At 46.0% G+C, this 10,645-nt stretch overlaps 1 long non-coding RNA gene across 1 annotated transcript; it reads left to right on the top strand.

Annotated features, from left to right (window-relative positions):
• Positions 1-3,500: 3,500 nt before the first annotated feature.
• LOC115207857 (uncharacterized) lies at positions 3,501-6,532 on the top strand. The gene is made up of 3 exons (XR_003881069.1): positions 3,501-3,557; positions 3,711-3,713; positions 6,470-6,532. It is a non-coding gene; the product is annotated as an uncharacterized LOC115207857 (long non-coding RNA).
• The last annotated feature ends 4,113 nt before the right edge of the window (positions 6,533-10,645 follow it).

The following is a 10,645-nucleotide window of genomic DNA, read 5'->3' on the forward strand; positions in this document are numbered from 1 at the left end:
ATTGGCTGGCCTCAGCCTGGCCTGGCTCTGGTTCTAACCTCAGCCTGGCCTGGCTCTGGTTCTAACCTCAGCCTGGCCTGGCTCTGGTTCTGGCCTCAGCCTGGCCTGGCTCTGGTTCTAACCTCAGCCTGGCCTGGCTCTGGTTCTGGCCTCAGCCTGGCCTGGCTCTGGTTCTGGCCTCAGCCTGGCCTGGCTCTGGTTCTGGCCTCAGCCTGGCCTGGGAATCTGGTTCTGGCCTCAGCCTGGCCTGGGACTCTGGTTCTGGCTTAGTCTGGCCCGGGATTCTGGTTCTGGCCTCAGCCTGGCCTGGCTCTCGTTCTGACCTCAGCCTGGCCTGGCCTGGGACTCTGGTTCTGGCCTCAGCCTGGCCTGGGACTCTGGTTCTGGCTTAGTCTGGCCTGGGATTCTGGTTCTGGCTTAGTCTGGCCCGGGATTCTGGTTCTGGCCTCAGCCTGGCCTGGCTCTCGTTCTGACCTCAGCCTGGCCTGGCCTGGGACTCTGGTTCTGGCCTCAGCCTGGCCTGGGACTCTGGTTCTGGCTTAGTCTGGCCTGGGATTCTGGTTCTGGCCTCAGCCTGGCCTGGCTCTGGTTCTGTCCTCAGCCTGACCTGAGACACTGGTTCTGGCTCTGGTACTGTCCTCAGCCTGGCCTGGGACTCTGGTTCTGGTTCTGGCTCTGGTTCTGTCCTCAGCCTGGCCTAAGACTCTGGTTCTGGCTCTGGTTCTATCCTCAGCCTGGCCTGGGACTCTGGTTCTTGTTCTGGTTCTGTCCTCAGCCTGGCCTAAGACTCTGGTTCTGGCTCTATCCTCAGCCTGGCCTGGGACTCTGGTTCTGGTTCTGGTTCTGTCCTCAGCCTGGCCTAAGACTGGTTCTGGCTCTGGTACTGTCCTCAGCCTTGCCTGGGACTCTGGTTCGGGCTCTGGTACTGTCCTCAGCCTTGCCTGGGACTCTGGTTGTGTCCTAGTGCTGGACATTATTATGTAACCCCACCACAGTAATGTGATTGTGTAATTTGGGGTGAAAAGACACTCCCGTCTCGATCTTGCCTGGGAAATCATGGGTGAAAATACTTGGGGTTGCATTCCAAATGGCACCCTATTTCCTATACTTTTCACTAGAGCATGTAGTGCAGTATATTGGGAATAGGGTGCATTTGGGACGCATCCTTGTTCACGGTGGTTAAGAGTTTTCCCAGTATATGCCTGATGTTTATACATTGTACGTTGTGTGAAAAATGTCCAAATCAAAGAGAATGTTTTGGTAAAGATGAAATGTGAAGTTAGTTGTCTAAAATTGGATTTGAGTCAAATCTAGAGCTTGCCTCCTAAGTTGGTACGCCCAGAGAATTTCCCTAAAGGCGGTTACGCCCACTTCTGACCCGAAGGTATAAGACATGTGAGTTAATTAAGAATTAACATATCAGACTAAAGTGACCCCAGGCTGCAGCCAAGGTCTAAAAAAATCAACGAACCCCAAAACGCAACACATGGTTGAAGACAAAGAAATCTTTTTCTACCCAAGCTACGGATGAGTAGCTGTGTCTAAGCGGGTGAATTCAAGCCGAACCACCTAGCCCCCACTCTTCATCGAATCGTGGTATCTACACTGTTTCATTCCTACGCTGTGAGCTCTGAGCTACAGAGCTGTCTGTCCTCAGACGACACTATCAGAGAAAGGGGGAGAAATCAGACCACAAAGCCAAAAGGGACACAGACATCGTGAGGACAACCAGAGAGTTGCGCAGGAGAAGTGCGTCATTGAGAAGCCTAAACGACCCACGCGGAGCTTCCCACCTAAGACCTCCAACACGTAATTACATCATTATATTCTGACCCATAAGAGCGGCAGTTCGGGCTAGGGCTAGGGTTTAAATAAGCATAGCTGACAAATGCACCCAAATGTATATTTCTCTCGTGTACTTTCTTTGTTTCTCTCTCTTTTAAATCCCCATTTTGGGTAACACGCGCTAGTAAATAAATAATCAACTAAGATTGGTGTGGTAAACTCATTGGTGGGACCCGGGTCCGTGCAGATTCCCGGATTATGCGATGTTCAGAATGAGACATTAGAGGAAAATGATTAATTAGCTACTGTTGTAAAATCGATATTCTGATATTCTTTGAGTTAATTTGAGAAATAGAAACTCAATAAAACTAATTTTCCCATGGTGCCCCAGGTTAATGAGTTAATAATTGCTTGAGTCATTGCTTGATTCATTTAATCACGCAATTATAAACCGTTAATCATTCGATGAGCAACAGTTGTCACATTAACTAATACAACGTCACGACAGCATTTTATTGCTGTGGAGAGGGTGAGCTTTATAAACTCTTAGGAAGGACTTTTATTGCTGTGGAGAGGGTGAGCTTTATAAACTCTTAGGAAGGACTTTTATTGCTGTGAAGATGGTGAGCTTCATAAACTCTTAGGAAGGACTTTTATTGCTGTGGAGAGGGTGAGCTTTATAAACTCTTAGGAAGGACTTTTATTGCTGTGGAGAGGGTGAGCTTTATAAACTCTTAGGAAGTACTTATTGCTGTGGAGATGGTGAGCTTTATAAACTAACTATGTTTTTTGGAATGTTGAGTAGCTTCAGAGGTCAACAGAGGTCAGAAGAGGTCACAGCCAATGTTCCCTCTAATTTGTTTCGACACTTAACAAATTTCAGGTCTGCTGAGTGCAAACTTGAACATTGGGAAAATTCTGTGCAATTTCCAACGCACGTTTACTGTGAACACTGAGGCTGTACCCGCTTTAAGTTACAGTTTTAATAGTGGCCAAGCTATTTGATCATAATGTAGGCCTACCAGAGTGGCCTACCATCAAAAACAATGGAGAAAATGCATCCCATAACATTTTAACATTGAAATAGCTGTTCTATCATTCAGCCTACAGTAGCAGTCAATGTGTGGTGTTCAATGTAGGACTACATTCAATAAGACTTTTGAAAAAATCATGCAGAGCTTAACATTAACCTGTTTATCCGTTTGTCCTTCAGACAAGGAGGTGACTGAAAATGTTGTTGTGTTGTTTGATTCAAGAAGCCACTTAACAAAATAAAATGTGTTATTATTCCCATACCATTATTACAGAGAATCAGACACATTATGCTACCCTCTGCCTATTGGCTACTTCGCTTATTCAAGCCTGTCTCAAAATACAACACTGCCCCTTTAAGACAGAAACAAACTCTTTACCTGACTGGCATTTTAAAGATGTCTAGAAATGTACAAGTTTTGTGCTCTTGTCAGAAGCAATCACTCCCCTATTGCTGACTACTAATGATCTATAACTGGTCTAATAACTCACTAACTAGTGTCGTGGAATATTGCCTCAAAAATATAACACTCTTACAAGAACTTGTGAATTCAATATAGGCTTTAATACAAAGTAGCAAAGCCGAGCTGGTCCGCGGAACAACTGACTTCCCTCAGCACTGGCTTTGCTTTTATACACATACAGCATATGGGTACATCCCATATGTAAATGCAGATACTCCGCTTAGTCCTTCTGCCACCATTATCTTTTAGTCCGAGTTCTTTGCTTGTTTACGCCCAGTGACGCTGTCACGTCCTGGCCAGTATATAAGGTTAATTGTTTTGTAGTTTGGTCAGGGCGTGACAGAGGGTATTTGTTTTATGTGGTTCGGGGTGGTGTGTTTGTGTAAAGGGTGTTTGATTTAGTATGTCCGGGTTTTGGTTTATGTCTAGGTAGTTCTATGTGGAGTCTAGTATGTCTGTTTCTATGTCTGGTGAATTGGTGTTGGGACTCTTAGTTGAAGGCAGGTGTTTTCTATCTGCCTTTGATTGAGAGTCTCATAAATGAGGGTGTGTTTGTGTTTGTGTTTTGTGGGTGATTGTTCTGTGTTCAGCCCTAGGCTTTGCTAGACTGTTTGTTGTTCGTTCATTTGCGTGTTTTGTTGTTTTGGAGTGTCCGTTTGAAAGGTAATAAATCTAAAAATGAGTATACACGTACCTGCTGCATTTTGGTCCTCATTCACCAACGACAACCGTGACAGAATCACCCACCACCAAAGGACCAAGCAGCAGAGGAAGGAGCGGAGGATTTTCGAAGAGGACAAACGAGAGAGATGGACTTGGGAGGAGATCTTGGAGGGAGAAGGCTCCTACACTTGGGAGGAGATCCAAGCAGGGAAAGATCGCCTTCCTTGGAAACAGGTGGTACGCGAGAGAGAGGATAGGAGTAAGGCTGGTATGGACCGGGAACGTTTCCGAGGGACAAGACTGGCGTTGAAGCACGAGAGGCACCCCCAAGAAAATTTTTGGGGGGGGCACACGGGTAGTTTGGCTAGGCGAAGGAAGAGCCGGAAGCCAGCTACCCGTGGTTATATGGAGGAGCGTATGAGGTGGGGAGCGCCATGTTTCGCTGAGAAGCGCAATATCTCACCCATACGCACGCACAGTCCGGTGCGAGTTATTCCAGCCCCTCGCAGGTGCCGTGCTAGAGCGGGCATCCAGCCTGGTAGGAGGATGCCTGCGCAGCGCATCTGGTCGCCGGTACGCCTCCGAGGACCAGGCTACCCAACTCCCGCTCTACGCACGGCTACCATCAAGCCCCTGCACAGCCCAGTCTGCCCTGTACGAGCACTCCGCTCGTGCAGGGCTACTAGTTCCATCGAGCCAAGGCGGGTTGTGCAGGAGGTAAGATCTAGACCGGCTGTGCGCCTCCATAGCCCTGGGTTTCCAGCTCCTGTCTCTCGTGCGGACCCGGAAGTGCGTCCACCCAGTCCGACTCGTCCTGTTCCCGCTCCCCGCACTAAACGGCAAGTGCGTAAACCCAGCCTCGCGAGTCAACAGTCGTCGGAGCTGCCCGCCAGTCAACAGTCGTCGGAGCTGCCCGCCAGTCAACAGTCGTCGGAGCTGCCCGCCAGTCAACAGTCGTCGGAGCTGCCCGCCAGTCAACAGTCGTCGGAGCTGCCCGCCAGTCAACAGTCGTCGGAGCTGCCCGCCAGTCAACAGTCGTCGGAGCTGCCCGCCAGTCAACAGTCGTCGGAGCTGCCCGTCAGTCAACAGTCGTCGGAGCTGCCCGTCAGTCAACAGTCGTCGGAGCTGCCCGTCAGTCAACAGTCGTCGGAGCTGCCCGTCAGTCAACAGTCGTCGGAGCTGCCCGTCAGTCAACAGTCGTCGGAGCTGCCCGTCAGTCAACAGTCGTCGGAGCTGCCCGTCAGTCAACAGTCGCCGGAGTGGTCAGACTGCGCTGAACTGCCGGAGTGGCCAGACTGCGCTGAACTGCCGGAGTGGCCAGACTGCGCTGAACTGCCGGAGTGGCCAGACTGCGCTGAACTGCCGGAGTGGCCAGACTGCGCTGAACTGCCGGAGTGGCCAGACTGCGCTGAACTGCCGGAGTGGCCAGACTGCGCTGAACTGCCGGAGTGGCCAGACTGCGCTGAACTGCCGGAGTGGCCAGACTGCGCTGAACTGCCGGAGTGGCCAGACTGCGCTGAACTGCCGGAGTGGCCAGACTGCCCTGAACTGCCGGAGTGGCCAGACTGCCCTGAACTGCCGGAGTGGCCAGACTGCCCTGAACTGCCGGAGTGGCCAGACTGCCCTGAACTGCCGGAGTGGCCAGACTGCCCTGAACTGCCGGAGTGGCCAGACTGCCCAGACTGCCCCGAGCTGACAGACTGCCCAGACTGCCCCGAGCTGACAGACTGCCCTGACCTGCCCGAGTTGCCAGACTGCCCTGACCTGCCCGAGTTGCCAGACTGCCCTGACCGTCCCGAGTTGCCAGACTGCCCTGACCGTCCCGAGTTGCCAGACTGCCCTGACCGTCCCGAGCTGCCAGACTGCCCAGACAGCCTGGAACGGCCTGAGCCGGAGCCGCCTCCAATATAGGTGGGTTGGGGAGGGGGGGTGTAGCACAGTGCCGTCGTTGACGGCAGCCACCCTCCCTTCCCTCCCTTTAGTAAGGGGGAATTTTCTTTTGGGTATTGTTTGGGGGTAATTTTTTTTGTGTTAAGGTGCTTCTGGGGTAGCACCTTTAAGGGGGGGGTACTGTCACGTCCTGGCCAGTATATAAGGTTAATTGTTTTGTAGTTTGGTCAGGGCGTGACAGAGGGTATTTGTTTTATGTGGTTCGGGGTGGTGTGTTTGTGTAAAGGGTGTTTGATTTAGTATGTCCGGGTTTTGGTTTATGTCTAGGTAGTTCTATGTGGAGTCTAGTATGTCTGTTTCTATGTCTGGTGAATTGGTGTTGGGACTCTCAGTTGAAGGCAGGTGTTTTCTATCTGCCTTTGATTGAGAGTCTCATAAATGAGGGTGTGTTTGTGTTTGTGTTTTGTGGGTGATTGTTCTGTGTTCAGCCCTAGGCTTTGCCAGACTGTTTGTTGTTCGTTCATTTGCGTGTTTTGTTGTTTTGGAGTGTCCGTTTGAAAGGTAATAAATCTAAAAATGAGTATACACGTACCTGCTGCATTTTGGTCCTCATTCACCAACGACAACCGTGACAGACGCCCATCTCTGCTTCTGGTTAGATTATAATGGTGGCAGGACCCCTTATGTCATACAAAAAATAATACATTTATTGTATACTTATATTTCACCTGTTGGTCATTTTACCACCATCCTCCTTCCTGTGTCCTGACATTAGTATGTCTGACTGTCATAAATGTACTTATGGCCCTGACTTAATGCATCCATTAGTTATGTCCAGCTGCCATAAATGTACTTATAGCCTCAGCTAACATTGTTCTTGTGTTTCCTTAACACAGCAGTTGCACCTAGCTACATTACATTAACATAGCAGTTGTACCTAGTTACATTACATTAACATAGCTGTTGTACCTAGTTACATTACATTAACATAGCAGTTGCACCTAGCTACATTACATTAACATAGCAGTTGTACCTAGTTACATTACATTAACATAGCTGTTGTACCTAGTTACATTACATTAACATAGCAGTTGCACCTAGCTACATTACATTAACATAGCAGTTGCACCTAGCTACATTACATTAACATAGCAGTTGCACCTAGCTACATTACATTAACATAGCAGTTGCACCTAGCTACATTACATTAACATAGCAGTTGCACCTAGCTACATTACATTAACATAGCAGTTGCACCTAGCTACATTACATTAACATAGCAGTTGCACCTAGCTACATTACATTAACTCCCACACTAGTAAAGGATATGAACAGAATGTGCATAAGTGGCTACATGCAGCTCTCGCTTTGATCTCAAAACAAGCGCATCTACTCACAACCACAACTGTAAACACAGTCCATTTCAAAGTAAATGACACAGATCCATATATGGCAATGGTCTATTTGCATATAGGCCTACTGCAACTCTGATTGGCTATGCCGCACAGGTCTGTGTAGAGTACCGACTGAGTCGTAGGATTCTATTGCAGTACCGAATCCTACTCCTATGCTTTCAGCCCACAACAACATCTCTTGCGTAGTTCCGTTTGTTTCAGTATGTTGCTTTGAAAATGGCTAATATTGCATTAATTCGAGCACAATTGCCACAATAAAAGGAAGTCGTGACTTGCGACATACGCCTAGTTTCCTGAATCGGGTCACATACAAGAAATAGGGTTTGGGACATAGACCAGAGCTACAATCTCTCCCTCTCTCTGTCACTCCCTCTCCCTGTCTCCCTCTCTACTGTGAGCTCAGTGAGAGCTGTCTCTCTGTCTCCCTCTCTACACTGAGCTCTGTGAGAGCTGTCTCTGGTGCTGAGTCATGCAGCCAGGTAGAGTAGAGTTACACCTTCACTCTCCATGGTCCTGTATGTCGCAAGCTCCAGTATATGTTTTGCCTAGTAGCGTTAGCTAGCGCTAATTGGCTGTACCTGCACCAGAAATACGGTCTTTTTTCAATGTATTGTTTAATATAACAGTAGGTAATGTCAGCTTTAAACCCCCTAACAGTGTCATATAAGAGTAGGTAATGTCAGGTTTAACCCATAACAGTGTTATATAACAGTAGGTAATGTCAGCTTTAAACCCCCTAACAGTGGTATATAACAGTAGGTAATGTCAGGTTTAACCCCTAACAGTGTTATTTAACAGTAGGTAATGTCAGGTTTAACCCCTAACAGTGTTATATAACAGTAGGGTAATGTCAGGTTTAACCGCTAACAGTGTTATATAACAGTAGGTAATGTCAGGTTTAACCCCTAACAGTTTTATATTACAGTAGGTAATGTCAGGTTTAACCCCTAACTGTGTTATTTTACAGTAGGTAATGTCAGCTTTAAACCCCCTAACAGTGGTATATAACAGTAGGTAATGTCAGGTTTAACCCCTAACAGTGTTATATAACAGTAGGTAATGTCAGCTTTAAACCCCCTCACATTGTTATATAACAGTAGGTAATGTCAGGTTTAACCCCTAACAGTGTTATTTAACAGTAGGTAATGTCAGGTTTAATCCCTAACAGTGTTATTTAACAGTAGGTAATGTCAGGTTTAACCCCTAACATTGTTATATAACAGTAGGTAATGTCAGGTTTAACCCCTAACAGTGTTATTTAACAGTAGGGTAATGTCAGGTTTAACCCCTAACCGTGTTCTATAACAGTAGGGTAATGTCAGGTTTAACCCCTAACAGTGTTATATAACAGTAGGTAATGTTAGGTGTAACCCCTAACAGTGTTCTATAACAGTAGGGTAATGTCAGGTTTAACCCCTAACAGTGTTCTATAACAGTAGGTAATGTCAGGTTTAACCCCTAACAGTGTTATATAACAGTAGGTAATGTCAGATTTAACCCCTAACAGTGTTATTTAACAGTAGGGTAATGTCAGGTTTAAACCCTAACAGTGTTATATAAACAGTAGGTAATGTCAGGTTTAACCCCTAACAGTGTTATTTAACAGTAGGTAATGTCAGGTTTAACCCCTAACAGTGTTATATAACAGTAAGGTAATGTCAGGTTTAACCGCTAACAGTGTTATATAACAGTAGGTAATGTCAGGTTTAACCCCTAACAGTTTTATATTACAGTAGGTAATGTCAGGTTTAACCCCTAACTGTGTTATTTTACAGTAGGTAATGTCAGCTTTAAACCCCTAACAATGTTATATAACATTAGGTAATGTCAGGTTTAACCCCTAACAGTGTTATATAACAGTAGGGCAATGTCCGGTTTAACCCCTAACGGTTTTATTTCGTCATATTTGTAGCACATTGTGTTTCGAAAAAGCCCGCGAGAAAGGTAGGAAGAGTAAAGTGTGTGTGTGTGTGTGTGTGTGTGTGTGTGTGTGTGTGTGTGTGTGTGTGTGTGTGTGTGTGTGTGTGTGTGTGTGCGTGTGCGTGTGCGTGTGCGTTTGTACCTGTGCGTCCATTTATTTGTATTTGTGTGTGTGTGGGTTGTAGGACTAAGAAGTCAAGCTAACAGCTTAGCGTTATTGAGAACACAATTAACATTGATCTGTTACAGTCAGTCAATAACATGAAGACCTAACACCAGAGCATTCCAAATATATCCCTTACCCCTTAAGGTCATATGGAATGACCCTGCTATTTATGGGTACATCCCAAATGGCACCCTATTCCATTTATAGGGCACTACCCATAGGGGCCCTGGTCAAAAGTAGTGCACTATATAGGATCACATTTGGGACATGCCCGAAGTCTCTGTTGTCATACTCTTGACCTGTGTGATCTGGAAATAGAGACCAGATATTACCACAGTCTGAAATAGACAAGATATCACCACGGTATGAAATAGACTAGATAACACCACAGACTGAAATAGACTAGATAACACCACAGACTGAAATAGAGACTAGATATCATCACAGTATGAAATAGACTAGATATCACCACAGTATGAGATAGACTAGATAACACCACAGTCTGAAATAGACTAGATAACACCACAGTCTGAAATAGACTAGATAACACCACAGTCTGAAATAGACTAGATAACACCACAGTCTGAAATAGACTAGATATCACCACAGTCTGAAATAGACTAGATATCACCACAGTCTGAAATAGACTAGGTATCACCACAGTCTGAAATAGACTAGATATCACCACAGTCTGAAATAGACTAGATATCACCACAGTCTGAAATAGACTAGATATCACCACAGTCTGAAATAGACTAGGTATCACCACAGTCTGAAATAGACTAGATATCACCACAGTATGAGATAGACTAGATAACACCACAGACTGAAATAGACTAGATAACACCACAGACTGAAATAGAGACTAGATATCACAACAGTATAAAATAGACTAGATATCACCACAGACTGAAATAGACTAGATATCACCACAGTCTGAAATAGACTAGATATCACCACAGTCTGAAATAGACTAGATATCACCACAGTCTGAAATAGACTAGATATCACCACAGTAGGAAATAGACTAGATATTACCACAGTCTGAAATAGAGACTAGATATCACCACAGTCTGAAATAGACTAGATATCACCACAGTCTGAAATAGACTAGATATCACCACAGTCTGAAATAGACTAGATATCACCACAGTCTGAAACAGACTAGATATCACCACAGTCTGAAACAGACTAGATATCACCACAGTATGAGATATCGATCAGATGTCACCACAGTATGAAATTAACTATATATCACCAAAAGTGTGAAATATAGACTAGATATCACCACAGTATGAAATATAGACCAT

The sequence above is a fragment of the Salmo trutta genome, chromosome 1, assembly GCF_901001165.1.
Source record: "Salmo trutta chromosome 1, fSalTru1.1, whole genome shotgun sequence".
In the NCBI taxonomy this organism is placed as follows: Eukaryota; Metazoa; Chordata; class Actinopteri; order Salmoniformes; family Salmonidae; genus Salmo; species Salmo trutta.